Below are 15951 nucleotides of genomic sequence, written 5' to 3'. Positions count from 1 at the left end.
GCCACAGGAATTCAGAACATGGCAAATTTTCCAAGGAAACAATTTGAAGAGGTGAGTTTCTCTGTTTTACTTAAAAAAAAAAAGTAGATGAAAGCTCAATATTGGGAATTATTAGACGCATGCAAATCCAACCTACAAAAAGGTATCACCACCCAACACTCAAAATGCCATCAGTAAAAAGTCTACAAACAATAAATTCTGAAGGGGTTTTAGAGAACTGTGTACCCTCTAGTTGCTGGTGGGATGTACACTGGTAACAGCCAGTAGTGAGAACAGAATGGAGGTGCGTTGAAAGGGAAAAATTTGAACTACCATATGATCTAGTAGGCCCACTGCTGGGCCTAATCCCTGAGAAGACCAGAATCCAAAAGACACAGGCTGGCAATCCTGCACTGCATCAATATTTAGCATTGCCAAGACTTGGAAGTAACCAAAATGTCCATCCACAGATGAATGCACAAAGAAGAAGTGGTCCATGTACACAATGCAATATTCGCCATGGAAAAGGATGAAACACTGCTCTTTGCAGCACCATAGATGAGCCTAGAGATAATCACAGAACATGAGGTAAGTCGGAAAGCAGCCGACAAATAACCTGTGATATCACTCCTAGCTGTTACCTAACAACTGACATGTATGAACATATTTCCACAGAGAAAGACTCTCACAGACTTAGAAAACAAACTATGGTTATCTAAAAGGAAAGGTGGGAGGAATGGATACATTAAGATTAGGGTTACCGTACGTATGCAAATACATATTAAACACACGTATCAAAAAGACCGACCATATACCAAGGGAGGTCTACTGAACGCTCTGTAATAATTTACACGGGGGCTTGCCTGGTGGCACCGTGGTTAAGAATCCACCTGCCAATGCAGGGGACACAGGTTCGATCCCTGGTTCGGGAAGGTCCCACATGCAGCAGAGCAACTAAGCCCGTGCACCACAACTAATGAGCCTACGCTCTGGAGCCCATGAGCCATAACTACTGAGCCCATGCACCACAACTACTGAAGCCCACACGCCTAGAGCCCGTGCTCCGCAACAAGAGAAGCCACTGCAGTGAGAAGCCGGTGCACCGCAACGGAGAGTAGCCCCCGCTCACCGCAACTGGAGAAAGCCCACATGCAGCAACGAAGATCCAACTCAGCCAAAAATAAATAAATAAATAAAATAAATTTATTTAAAAAAATAATAGTAATTTACATGGGAAGAGGATCTGTACATGAGTAGATATATATAATGTTCAATTGAACCTGATTGTGCACACCCAGAACAAACACTATTCTGCTCATTACCCCAATTTAAAAAATTAAAACCACGAACAACAATTAATGAGACATAAAGTTATTGGGGTTTTCCCTGGCACATCCCATTCTAATTTACAACCTAGGAACACAACTTTCAGGAAGGCTCTGCTGCCCTAGTAACCAGACTTGGGAATGGAGAAATGCTGCCGCCTTGTGGCCGTTTCCCACAACAGCAGCTTTAAACACAGGGCTAAGGGTCACTTGAGATTCACAGTAATTGTAGGGCCGTAAATGACACGTGTCCTCAAAACATGTCCTGGGGTAGGTAATGGCCAAGAAAGTTCACAACACGGAAAATTTTTCAAGAAAACAATTTGAAGAGGTAAGTGTTACTCACTCGGTTGTTTTAAAAAAAGAAGAACATGGATAAAAGCTCAATATCAGGAATTATTGGTTGGATGCAAATCCAAACTACAAAAAGATTTCACCACCCAATATTCAAAATGCCATCCGTAAAAAGTCTACAAACAATGCATGCTGACGGGTTGGGGGAGAAATGCATACCCACTATGCTGTTGGTTGGATGTAAACTGGTAACAGCTAATCATGAGAACAGAACAGAGCTGCGTTTAAAAGGTAAAAATTGAGCTACCATATCATGCGGCCGATCCCCTAATGGGCCTATACCCTAAGAAGACCAGAATGGGAAAGGCACAGACAGGCAAACATGCCCTGCAGCAATATTTACAATAGCCAAGCCATGCAAGCAAACAAAATGTCCATCAACAGATAAATGGACAAAGAAGAAGTGGTATACGTACCGAATGGAATAGTAGCCTCGGGAAAAAAATGAAAAATGCCGTTTGCAGGACTACACATGAGCCTAGAAATAATCATAGTACGTTACGTAAGTCAAAAGGGAATGACAAATATCCTATGATATCATTTATACGTGTTATCCTAAGATTGCTCCCAATGAACATATTTCCACAGAAAAACACACTCACAGACTGATAAAACAAACTAATGGTTAACCAAAATGAAAGGTGGGAGGATGGATAAATTAGGATTATGGGGGTAGCATACATATACTAACGTATGTTAAATGTATATAAACATATAACATATAAACTATATGAATTATATAATCACCAATACATATAAAATATATCATGACAAAACACCTACCAAATACCAAGGGAGGTCTACTCAACATTCTGTAATAACATACATGGTAACAGGATCCGAAGATGAACAGACATATGTATGAATCATTGACCAGATTCTGTACAGCCAGACAATCACAACACTCTAATCAAATTTCCTCCGATAAGAAATATAAATTAAATTTAAAAAACGAACATAAGTAAGGAGACATAAACTTCTGGGGGCTTGTCCCAGCACATTCCACTCTAATTTACAACCGAGGAACACGACGTCCAGGAAGACTCTGTTGCCCTAGTAACAAGAGTTGAGAACGTAATAATGCTGCCGCCTTGTGGCTGTTTCCCACAACAGCAGCTTTAAACACAGTGCTAATGGTCGCTTAATAGTCACGAGGACTGCGGGGCTGTAAATGATACCTGCCCTCAAAAAATGTCCTGGGGTAGGGAATAGGCAAGAAATTTCAACACATGACAAAGTTTTCAAGAAGTCAATATGAGAGGGAAGTTGTACTCACTCTTTAAAAAAAAAAAGGAAAAGGAAAAAAAAGACGTGCCTAAAGCTCAGTATAAGGAATTATTAGCTGCATGCAAATCCAACGTCCACAAAGGTTTCAGCTCACACCAGTCAAATGACCATCAGCAAAAAGTCTACAAACTATAAATGCTGAAGAGGTTTTAGGGAACTGTGTACCTTCTAGCTGCTGATGGGGTGTAAAGTGCTAACAGCACTAATGAAAACTGAATGCAGCTGCTTTAAAAGGTAAAAATTGAGCTACCGTATGATGCGGCAGGGCACCTTCTGGGCCTATAACCTAAGACCACCAGAATCGGAAAGACAGAGGCAGGCAAATGTGCACTGCAGCAATATTGAAAGAGCCAAGACATGGAAGCAAAAAAAAGCTCCATAAACAGATGAATGGACAAAGAAGAAGTGGTATATGTACAGAATGGAATATTAGCCACGAAAAAAAATAAAAGAATGGCATATGCAGCACCACGGATGAGCCTAGAGATAATCACACAACGTGAAGTAAGTCAGATTGCGAAAGACAAATGTTCTACGATATCACTTATGTTATCTGAAAATTCATAAAAATGAACATATTTCCATAGGGAAAGACAATCTCAGATGGAGAAGACAAACTTATGGTTAAGCCAAAGAAAAGGTGTGAGGAATGGACAAATTAGGATATTGGGGTTAACAAACATATACTAATACATATAAAATATATCATCCCCAAAGACCTATGGAATACCAAGAGTGGTCTATTCAACACTCTACAATAACCTACATGGAAAAGGACACAAAGATCAATAGATATATGTATATGTGTACATGAACAAGATTCTGTGCAGCTAGAACAAAAGACATTTTAAAATCCAATTTGCTCTGATAAAAATGAAAACTTAAAGACACAAACAAGAATTAAGGAGGCTAAAACTTATGGGGGTTTGTCCTGACACATTCCACTCTAATCTGCAACCTAAAAGCACAACTTGCAGCAAGGTTCTGTTTCCCTAGCAAGCAGAGTTGGCAACGTAGAAATGTTGCCACCTTAAGGCCGTTTCCTCAAACAGCAGCTTTAAATCCACTGCTAATGGTCACTAATATTCACAAGGACTGCAGGGCTGTAAATGACTCATGCCCTCAAAAACTGTCCTGGGGTAGGGAATGGCCAAAAAAATCCAAACGCGGCAAATTTTTCAAGAAGGAAATTTGAAGTTGTAAGTTTAGCTGAATCTTAAAAAAAAATGAAAAGGACATGGATACACGCAAAACATCAGGAATTATTAGACGCATGCAAATCCAATCTACACAAACGTATCACCTCACACCAGTCAGAATGACCATCAGCAAAACGTCAACAAACAATAGATGTTGAAGAAGTTGTGGAGAATAGCGTAACCTCTCGGTCTAAGTGGGATGTAAACTGGTAACCGCCAATAATAGGAACAGAATGGCAGTGCGTTGAAAGGTAAAAATTGAGTCCCCATATGATCCGGAAGGCCCACTATTGGGCCTGTCACCTGTGAAAGCCAGCATCAAAAAGACACAGGATGGAACATCGTGTATTGCAGCAGTATTTACAATAGCCAAGACATGGAAGCAACAAAAATGTCCATCATCAGATGAATGGACGAAAAAGTGGTCCATGTACACAATGCAATATTAGACACAGAAAAGAATGAAACAGTGCCGTTTGCAGCACCATAGACGAGGCTACACACAATCACACAACTTGAAGTAAGTCAGAAAGCGAGAGACACATATCCTATGATATCACGTATAGGTCTTATGTAAAAATTGATAGGAATGAACCTATTTCCACAGAGAAGGACACTCACGTGTTCAGAAAACAAGCTTGTGCTTAACCAAACAGAAAGGTGTGAGGAATGTATAACGGAGGATATTGGGTTTAACAGACATATGCTAATACTTATAAAATATATAATCATCAGACATACCGAATACCAAGAGAGGTCTACACAACATTCTGTAATAATCTCTACGGAACAGGATCCAAACATGAAAAGATATATGAATCAATGAAAGACATTCTGTACACCTAGAACAAACACAACATTGCAATCAAATTTGCTCTGAGAAAAATGAAAATTAAACTGAGAATATCAACAACAAATAAGTAGACATAGTTTCTGGGGGTTTGTCCTGGCACATTCCACTCTACTTTACAACCTACAAACAGGACTTCCAGGAAGGCTGTGTTGCCCTAGTAACCAGAGTTGGGAATATAGAAATGCTGCCCCCTTGTGGCCGTTTCCTGCAACAGCAGCTTTAAATGCAGAACTAATGGTCATGTGATATTCACAATTACTACAGGGCTGTAAAGGACACCTGCCCTCAAAAAATGTCCTGGTGCAGGTAATGGCCACAGGAATTCAGAACATGGCAAATTTTTCAAGGAAACAATTTGAAGAGGTGAGTTTCTCTGTTTTACTTAAAAAAAAAAACGTAGATGAAAGCTCAATATCGGGAATTATTAGACGCATGCAAATCCAACCTACAAAAAGGTATCACCACCCAACACTCAAAATGCCATCAGTAAAAAGTCTACAAACAATAAATTCTGAAGGGGTTTTAGAGAACTGTGTACCCTCTAGTTGCTGGTGGGATGTACACTGGTAACAGCCAGTAGTGAGAACAGAATGGAGGTGCGTTGAAAGGGAAAAATTTGAACTACCATATGATCTAGTAGGCCCACTGCTGGGCCTAATCCCTGAGAAGACCAGAATCCAAAAGACACAGGCTGGCAATCCTGCACTGCATCAATATTTAGCATTGCCAAGACTTGGAAGTAACCAAAATGTCCATCCACAGATGAATGCACAAAGAAGAAGTGGTCCATGTACACAATGCAATATTCGCCATGGAAAAGGATGAAACACTGCTCTTTGCAGCACCATAGATGAGCCTAGAGATAATCACAGAACATGAGGTAAGTCGGAAAGCAGCCGACAAATAACCTGTGATATCACTCCTAGCTGTTACCTAACAACTGACACGTATGAACATATTTCCACAGAGAAAGACTCTCACAGACTTAGAAAACAAACTATGGTTATCTAAAAGGAAAGGTGGGAGGAATGGATACATTAAGATTAGGGTTACCGTACGTATGCAAATACATATTAAACACACGTATCAAAAAGACCGACCATATACCAAGGGAGGTCTACTGAACGCTCTGTAATAATTTACACGCGGGCTTGCCTGGTGGCACCGTGGTTAAGAATCCACCTGCCAATGCAGGGGACACAGGTTCGATCCCTGGTTCGGGAAGGTCCCACATGCAGCAGAGCAACTAAGCCCGTGCACCACAACTAATGAGCCTACGCTCTGGAGCCCATGAGCCATAACTACTGAGCCCATGCGCCACAACTACTGAAGCCCACACGCCTAGAGCCCGTGCTCCGCAACAAGAGAAGCCACTGCAGTGAGAAGCCGGTGCACCGCAACGGAGAGTAGCCCCCGCTCACCGCAACTGGAGAAAGCCCACATGCAGCAACGAAGATCCAACTCAGCCAAAAATAAATAAATAAATAAAATAAATTTATTTAAAAAAATAATAGTAATTTACATGGGAAGAGGATCTGTACATGAGTAGATATATATAATGTTCAATTGAACCTGATTGTGCACACCCAGAACAAACACTATTCTGCTCATTACCCCAATTTAAAAAATTAAAACCACGAACAACAATTAATGAGACATAAAGTTATTGGGGTTTTCCCTGGCACATCCCATTCTAATTTACAACCTAGGAACACAACTTTCAGGAAGGCTCTGCTGCCCTAGTAACCAGACTTGGGAATGGAGAAATGCTGCCGCCTTGTGGCCGTTTCCCACAACAGCAGCTTTAAACACAGGGCTAAGGGTCACTTGAGATTCACAGTAATTGTAGGGCCGTAAATGACACGTGTCCTCAAAACATGTCCTGGGGTAGGTAATGGCCAAGAAAGTTCACAACACGGAAAATTTTTCAAGAAAACAATTTGAAGAGGTAAGTGTTACTCACTCGGTTGTTTTAAAAAAAGAAGAACATGGATAAAAGCTCAATATCAGGAATTATTGGTTGGATGCAAATCCAAACTACAAAAAGATTTCACCACCCAATATTCAAAATGCCATCCGTAAAAAGTCTACAAACAATGCATGCTGACGGGTTGGGGGAGAAATGCATACCCACTATGCTGTTGGTTGGATGTAAACTGGTAACAGCTAATCATGAGAACAGAACGGAGCTGCGTTTAAAAGGTAAAAATTGAGCTACCATATCATGCGGCCGATCCCCTAATGGGCCTATACCCTAAGAAGACCAGAATGGGAAAGGCACAGACAGGCAAACATGCCCTGCAGCAATATTTACAATAGCCAAGCCATGCAAGCAAACAAAATGTCCATCAACAGATAAATGGACAAAGAAGAAGTGGTATACGTACCGAATGGAATAGTAGCCTCGGGAAAAAAATGAAAAATGCCGTTTGCAGGACTACACATGAGCCTAGAAATAATCATAGTACGTTACGTAAGTCAAAAGGGAATGACAAATATCCTATGATATCATTTATACGTGTTATCCTAAGATTGCTCCCAATGAACATATTTCCACAGAAAAACACACTCACAGACTGATAAAACAAACTAATGGTTAACCAAAATGAAAGGTGGGAGGATGGATAAATTAGGATTATGGGGGTAGCATACATATACTAACGTATGTTAAATGTATATAAACATATAACATATAAACTATATGAATTATATAATCACCAATACATATAAAATATATCATGACAAAACACCTACCAAATACCAAGGGAGGTCTACTCAACATTCTGTAATAACATACATGGTAACAGGATCCGAAGATGAACAGACATATGTATGAATCATTGACCAGATTCTGTACAGCCAGACAATCACAACACTCTAATCAAATTTCCTCCGATAAGAAATATAAATTAAATTTAAAAAACGAACATAAGTAAGGAGACATAAACTTCTGGGGGCTTGTCCCAGCACATTCCACTCTAATTTACAACCGAGGAACACGACGTCCAGGAAGACTCTGTTGCCCTAGTAACAAGAGTTGAGAACGTAATAATGCTGCCGCCTTGTGGCTGTTTCCCACAACAGCAGCTTTAAACACAGTGCTAATGGTCGCTTAATAGTCACGAGGACTGCGGGGCTGTAAATGATACCTGCCCTCAAAAAATGTCCTGGGGTAGGGAATAGGCAAGAAATTTCAACACATGACAAAGTTTTCAAGAAGTCAATATGAGAGGGAAGTTGTACTCACTCTTTAAAAAAAAAAAGGAAAAGGAAAAAAAAGACGTGCCTAAAGCTCAGTATAAGGAATTATTAGCTGCATGCAAATCCAACGTCCACAAAGGTTTCAGCTCACACCAGTCAAATGACCATCAGCAAAAAGTCTACAAACTATAAATGCTGAAGAGGTTTTAGGGAACTGTGTACCTTCTAGCTGCTGATGGGGTGTAAAGTGCTAACAGCACTAATGAAAACTGAATGCAGCTGCTTTAAAAGGTAAAAATTGAGCTACCGTATGATGCGGCAGGGCACCTTCTGGGCCTATAACCTAAGACCACCAGAATCGGAAAGACAGAGGCAGGCAAATGTGCACTGCAGCAATATTGAAAGAGCCAAGACATGGAAGCAAAAAAAAGCTCCATAAACAGATGAATGGACAAAGAAGAAGTGGTATATGTACAGAATGGAATATTAGCCACGAAAAAAAATAAAAGAATGGCATATGCAGCACCACGGATGAGCCTAGAGATAATCACACAACGTGAAGTAAGTCAGATTGCGAAAGACAAATGTTCTACGATATCACTTATGTTATCTGAAAATTCATAAAAATGAACATATTTCCATAGGGAAAGACAATCTCAGATGGAGAAGACAAACTTATGGTTAAGCCAAAGAAAAGGTGTGAGGAATGGACAAATTAGGATATTGGGGTTAACAAACATATACTAATACATATAAAATATATCATCCCCAAAGACCTATGGAATACCAAGAGTGGTCTATTCAACACTCTACAATAACCTACATGGAAAAGGACACAAAGATCAATAGATATATGTATATGTGTACATGAACAAGATTCTGTGCAGCTAGAACAAAAGACATTTTAAAATCCAATTTGCTCTGATAAAAATGAAAACTTAAAGACACAAACAAGAATTAAGGAGGCTAAAACTTATGGGGGTTTGTCCTGACACATTCCACTCTAATCTGCAACCTAAAAGCACAACTTGCAGCAAGGTTCTGTTTCCCTAGCAAGCAGAGTTGCCAACGTAGAAATGTTGCCACCTTAAGGCCGTTTCCTCAAACAGCAGCTTTAAATCCACTGCTAATGGTCACTAATATTCACAAGGACTGCAGGGCTGTAAATGACTCATGCCCTCAAAAACTGTCCTGGGGTAGGGAATGGCCAAAAAAATCCAAACGCGGCAAATTTTTCAAGAAGGAAATTTGAAGTTGTAAGTTTAGCTGAATCTTAAAAAAAAATGAAAAGGACATGGATACACGCAAAACATCAGGAATTATTAGACGCATGCAAATCCAATCTACACAAACGTATCACCTCACACCAGTCAGAATGACCATCAGCAAAACGTCAACAAACAATAGATGTTGAAGAAGTTGTGGAGAATAGCGTAACCTCTCGGTCTAAGTGGGATGTAAACTGGTAACCGCCAATAATAGGAACAGAATGGCAGTGCGTTGAAAGGTAAAAATTGAGTCCCCATATGATCCGGAAGGCCCACTATTGGGCCTGTCACCTGTGAAAGCCAGCATCAAAAAGACACAGGATGGAACATCGTGTATTGCAGCAGTATTTACAATAGCCAAGACATGGAAGCAACAAAAATGTCCATCATCAGATGAATGGATGAAAAAGTGGTCCATGTACACAATGCAATATTAGACACAGAAAAGAATGAAACAATGCCGTTTGCAGCACCATAGACGAGGCTACACACAATCACACAACTTGAAGTAAGTCAGAAAGCGAGAGACACATATCCTATGATATCACGTATAGGTCTTATGTAAAAATTGATAGGAATGAACCTATTTCCACAGAGAAGGACACTCACGTGTTCAGAAAACAAGCTTGTGCTTAACCAAACGGAAAGGTGTGAGGAATGTATAACGGAGGATATTGGGTTTAACAGACATATGCTAATACTTATAAAATATATAATCATCAGACATACCGAATACCAAGAGAGGTCTACACAACATTCTGTAATAATCTCTACGGAACAGGATCCAAACATGAAAAGATATATGAATCAATGAAAGACATTCTGTACACCTAGAACAAACACAACATTGCAATCAAATTTGCTCTGAGAAAAATGAAAATTAAACTGAGAATATCAACAACAAATAAGTAGACATAGTTTCTGGGGGTTTGTCCTGGCACATTCCACTCTACTTTACAACCTACAAACAGGACTTCCAGGAAGGCTGTGTTGCCCTAGTAACCAGAGTTGGGAATATAGAAATGCTGCCCCCTTGTGGCCGTTTCCTGCAACAGCAGCTTTAAATGCAGAACTAATGGTCATGTGATATTCACAATTACTACAGGGCTGTAAAGGACACCTGCCCTCAAAAAATGTCCTGGTGCAGGTAATGGCCACAGGAATTCAGAACATGGCAAATTTTTCAAGGAAACAATTTGAAGAGGTGAGTTTCTCTGTTTTACTTAAAAAAAAAAAGTAGATGAAAGCTCAATATCGGGAATTATTAGACGCATGCAAATCCAACCTACAAAAAGGTATCACCACCCGACACTCAAAATGCCATCAGTAAAAAGTCTACAAACAATAAATTCTGAAGGGGTTTTAGAGAACTGTGTACCCTCTAGTTGCTGGTGGGATGTACACTGGTAACAGCCAGTAGTGAGAACAGAATGGAGGTGCGTTGAAAGGGAAAAATTTGAACTACCATATGATCTAGTAGGCCCACTGCTGGGCCTAATCCCTGAGAAGACCAGAATCCAAAAGACACAGGCTGGCAATCCTGCACTGCATCAATATTTAGCATTGCCAAGACTTGGAAGTAACCAAAATGTCCATCCACAGATGAATGCACAAAGAAGAAGTGGTCCATGTACACAATGCAATATTCGCCATGGAAAAGGATGAAACACTGCTCTTTGCAGCACCATAGATGAGCCTAGAGATAATCACAGAACATGAGGTAAGTCGGAAAGCAGCCGACAAATAACCTGTGATATCACTCCTAGCTGTTACCTAACAACTGACACGTATGAACATATTTCCACAGAGAAAGACTCTCACAGACTTAGAAAACAAACTATGGTTATCTAAAAGGAAAGGTGGGAGGAATGGATACATTAAGATTAGGGTTACCGTACGTATGCAAATACATATTAAACACACGTATCAAAAAGACCGACCATATACCAAGGGAGGTCTACTGAACGCTCTGTAATAATTTACACGGGGGCTTGCCTGGTGGCACCGTGGTTAAGAATCCACCTGCCAATGCAGGGGACACAGGTTCGATCCCTGGTTCGGGAAGGTCCCACATGCAGCAGAGCAACTAAGCCCGTGCACCACAACTAATGAGCCTACGCTCTGGAGCCCATGAGCCATAACTACTGAGCCCATGCACCACAACTACTGAAGCCCACACGCCTAGAGCCCGTGCTCCGCAACAAGAGAAGCCACTGCAGTGAGAAGCCGGTGCACCGCAACGGAGAGTAGCCCCCGCTCACCGCAACTGGAGAAAGCCCACATGCAGCAACGAAGATCCAACTCAGCCAAAAATAAATAAATAAATAAAATAAATTTATTTAAAAAAATAATAGTAATTTACATGGGAAGAGGATCTGTACATGAGTAGATATATATAATGTTCAATTGAACCTGATTGTGCACACCCAGAACAAACACTATTCTGCTCATTACCCCAATTTAAAAAATTAAAACCACGAACAACAATTAATGAGACATAAAGTTATTGGGGTTTTCCCTGGCACATCCCATTCTAATTTACAACCTAGGAACACAACTTTCAGGAAGGCTCTGCTGCCCTAGTAACCAGACTTGGGAATGGAGAAATGCTGCCGCCTTGTGGCCGTTTCCCACAACAGCAGCTTTAAACACAGGGCTAAGGGTCACTTGAGATTCACAGTAATTGTAGGGCCGTAAATGACACGTGTCCTCAAAACATGTCCTGGGGTAGGTAATGGCCAAGAAAGTTCACAACACGGAAAATTTTTCAAGAAAACAATTTGAAGAGGTAAGTGTTACTCACTCGGTTGTTTTAAAAAAAGAAGAACATGGATAAAAGCTCAATATCAGGAATTATTGGTTGGATGCAAATCCAAACTACAAAAAGATTTCACCACCCAATATTCAAAATGCCATCCGTAAAAAGTCTACAAACAATGCATGCTGACGGGTTGGGGGAGAAATGCATACCCACTATGCTGTTGGTTGGATGTAAACTGGTAACAGCTAATCATGAGAACAGAACGGAGCTGCGTTTAAAAGGTAAAAATTGAGCTACCATATCATGCGGCCGATCCCCTAATGGGCCTATACCCTAAGAAGACCAGAATGGGAAAGGCACAGACAGGCAAACATGCCCTGCAGCAATATTTACAATAGCCAAGCCATGCAAGCAAACAAAATGTCCATCAACAGATAAATGGACAAAGAAGAAGTGGTATACGTACCGAATGGAATAGTAGCCTCGGGAAAAAAATGAAAAATGCCGTTTGCAGGACTACACATGAGCCTAGAAATAATCATAGTACGTTACGTAAGTCAAAAGGGAATGACAAATATCCTATGATATCATTTATACGTGTTATCCTAAGATTGCTCCCAATGAACATATTTCCACAGAAAAACACACTCACAGACTGATAAAACAAACTAATGGTTAACCAAAATGAAAGGTGGGAGGATGGATAAATTAGGATTATTAGGAAATTAGCATACATATACTAACATATGTTAAATGTATATAAACATATAACATATAAACTATATGAATTATATAATCACCAATACATATAAAATATATCATGACAAAACACCTACCAAATACCAAGGGAGGTCTACTCAACATTCTGTAATAACATACATGGTAACAGGATCCGAAGATGAACAGACATATGTATGAATCATTGACCAGATTCTGTACAGCCAGACAATCACAACACTCTAATCAAATTTCCTCCGATAAGAAATATAAATTAAATTTAAAAAACGAACATAAGTAAGGAGACATAAACTTCTGGGGGCTTGTCCCAGCACATTCCACTCTAATTTACAACCGAGGAACACGACGTCCAGGAAGACTCTGTTGCCCTAGTAACAAGAGTTGAGAACGTAATAATGCTGCCGCCTTGTGGCTGTTTCCCACAACAGCAGCTTTAAACACAGTGCTAATGGTCGCTTAATAGTCACGAGGACTGCGGGGCTGTAAATGATACCTGCCCTCAAAAAATGTCCTGGGGTAGGGAATAGGCAAGAAATTTCAACACATGACAAAGTTTTCAAGAAGTCAATATGAGAGGGAAGTTGTACTCACTCTTTAAAAAAAAAAGGAAAAGGAAAAAAAAGACGTGCCTAAAGCTCAGTATAAGGAATTATTAGCTGCATGCAAATCCAACGTCCACAAAGGTTTCAGCTCACACCAGTCAAATGACCATCAGCAAAAAGTCTACAAACTATAAATGCTGAAGAGGTTTTAGGGAACTGTGTACCTTCTAGCTGCTGATGGGGTGTAAAGTGCTAACAGCACTAATGAAAACTGAATGCAGCTGCTTTAAAAGGTAAAAATTGAGCTACCGTATGATGCGGCAGGGCACCTTCTGGGCCTATAACCTAAGACCACCAGAATCGGAAAGACAGAGGCAGGCAAATGTGCACTGCAGCAATATTGAAAGAGCCAAGACATGGAAGCAAAAAAAAGCTCCATAAACAGATGAATGGACAAAGAAGAAGTGGTATATGTACAGAATGGAATATTAGCCACGAAAAAAAATAAAAGAATGGCATATGCAGCACCACGGATGAGCCTAGAGATAATCACACAACGTGAAGTAAGTCAGATTGCGAAAGACAAATGTTCTACGATATCACTTATGTTATCTGAAAATTCATAAAAATGAACATATTTCCATAGGGAAAGACAATCTCAGATGGAGAAGACAAACTTATGGTTAAGCCAAAGAAAAGGTGTGAGGAATGGACAAATTAGGATATTGGGGTTAACAAACATATACTAATACATATAAAATATATCATCCCCAAAGACCTATGGAATACCAAGAGTGGTCTATTCAACACTCTACAATAACCTACATGGAAAAGGACACAAAGATCAATAGATATATGTATATGTGTACATGAACAAGATTCTGTGCAGCTAGAACAAAAGACATTTTAAAATCCAATTTGCTCTGATAAAAATGAAAACTTAAAGACACAAACAAGAATTAAGGAGGCTAAAACTTATGGGGGTTTGTCCTGACACATTCCACTCTAATCTGCAACCTAAAAGCACAACTTGCAGCAAGGTTCTGTTTCCCTAGCAAGCAGAGTTGGCAACGTAGAAATGCTGCCACCTTAAGGCCGTTTCCTCAAACAGCAGCTTTAAATCCACTGCTAATGGTCACTAATATTCACAAGGACTGCAGGGCTGTAAATGACTCATGCCCTCAAAAACTGTCCTGGGGTAGGGAATGGCCAAAAAAATCCAAACGCGGCAAATTTTTCAAGAAGGAAATTTGAAGTTGTAAGTTTAGCTGAATCTTAAAAAAAAATGAAAAGGACATGGATACACGCAAAACATCAGGAATTATTAGACGCATGCAAATCCAATCTACACAAACGTATCACCTCACACCAGTCAGAATGACCATCAGCAAAACGTCAACAAACAATAGATGTTGAAGAAGTTGTGGAGAATAGCGTAACCTCTCGGTCTAAGTGGGATGTAAACTGGTAACCGCCAATAATAGGAACAGAATGGCAGTGCGTTGAAAGGTAAAAATTGAGTCCCCATATGATCCGGAAGGCCCACTATTGGGCCTGTCACCTGTGAAAGCCAGCATCAAAAAGACACAGGATGGAACATCGTGTATTGCAGCAGTATTTACAATAGCCAAGACATGGAAGCAACAAAAATGTCCATCATCAGATGAATGGACGAAAAAGTGGTCCATGTACACAATGCAATATTAGACACAGAAAAGAATGAAACAATGCCGTTTGCAGCACCATAGACGAGGCTACACACAATCACACAACTTGAAGTAAGTCAGAAAGCGAGAGACACATATCCTATGATATCACGTATAGGTCTTATGTAAAAATTGATAGGAATGAACCTATTTCCACAGAGAAGGACACTCACGTGTTCAGAAAACAAGCTTGTGCTTAACCAAACGGAAAGGTGTGAGGAATGTATAACGGAGGATATTGGGTTTAACAGACATATGCTAATACTTATAAAATATATAATCATCAGACATACCGAATACCAAGAGAGGTCTACACAACATTCTGTAATAATCTCTACGGAACAGGATCCAAACATGAAAAGATATATGAATCAATGAAAGACATTCTGTACACCTAGAACAAACACAACATTGCAATCAAATTTGCTCTGAGAAAAATGAAAATTAAACTGAGAATATCAACAACAAATAAGTAGACATAGTTTCTGGGGGTTTGTCCTGGCACATTCCACTCTACTTTACAACCTACAAACAGGACTTCCAGGAAGGCTGTGTTGCCCTAGTAACCAGAGTTGGGAATATAGAAATGCTGCCCCCTTGTGGCCGTTTCCTGCAACAGCAGCTTTAAATGCAGAACTAATGGTCATGTGATATTCACAATTACTACAGGGCTGTAAAGGACACCTGCCCTCAAAAAATGTCCTGGTGCAGGTAATGGCCACAGGAATTCAGAACATG

This window comes from Eubalaena glacialis, chromosome 7, assembly GCF_028564815.1.
Source record: "Eubalaena glacialis isolate mEubGla1 chromosome 7, mEubGla1.1.hap2.+ XY, whole genome shotgun sequence".
NCBI lineage: Eukaryota > Metazoa > Chordata > Mammalia > Artiodactyla > Balaenidae > Eubalaena > Eubalaena glacialis.
This window is presented reverse-complemented; position numbering follows the sequence as displayed.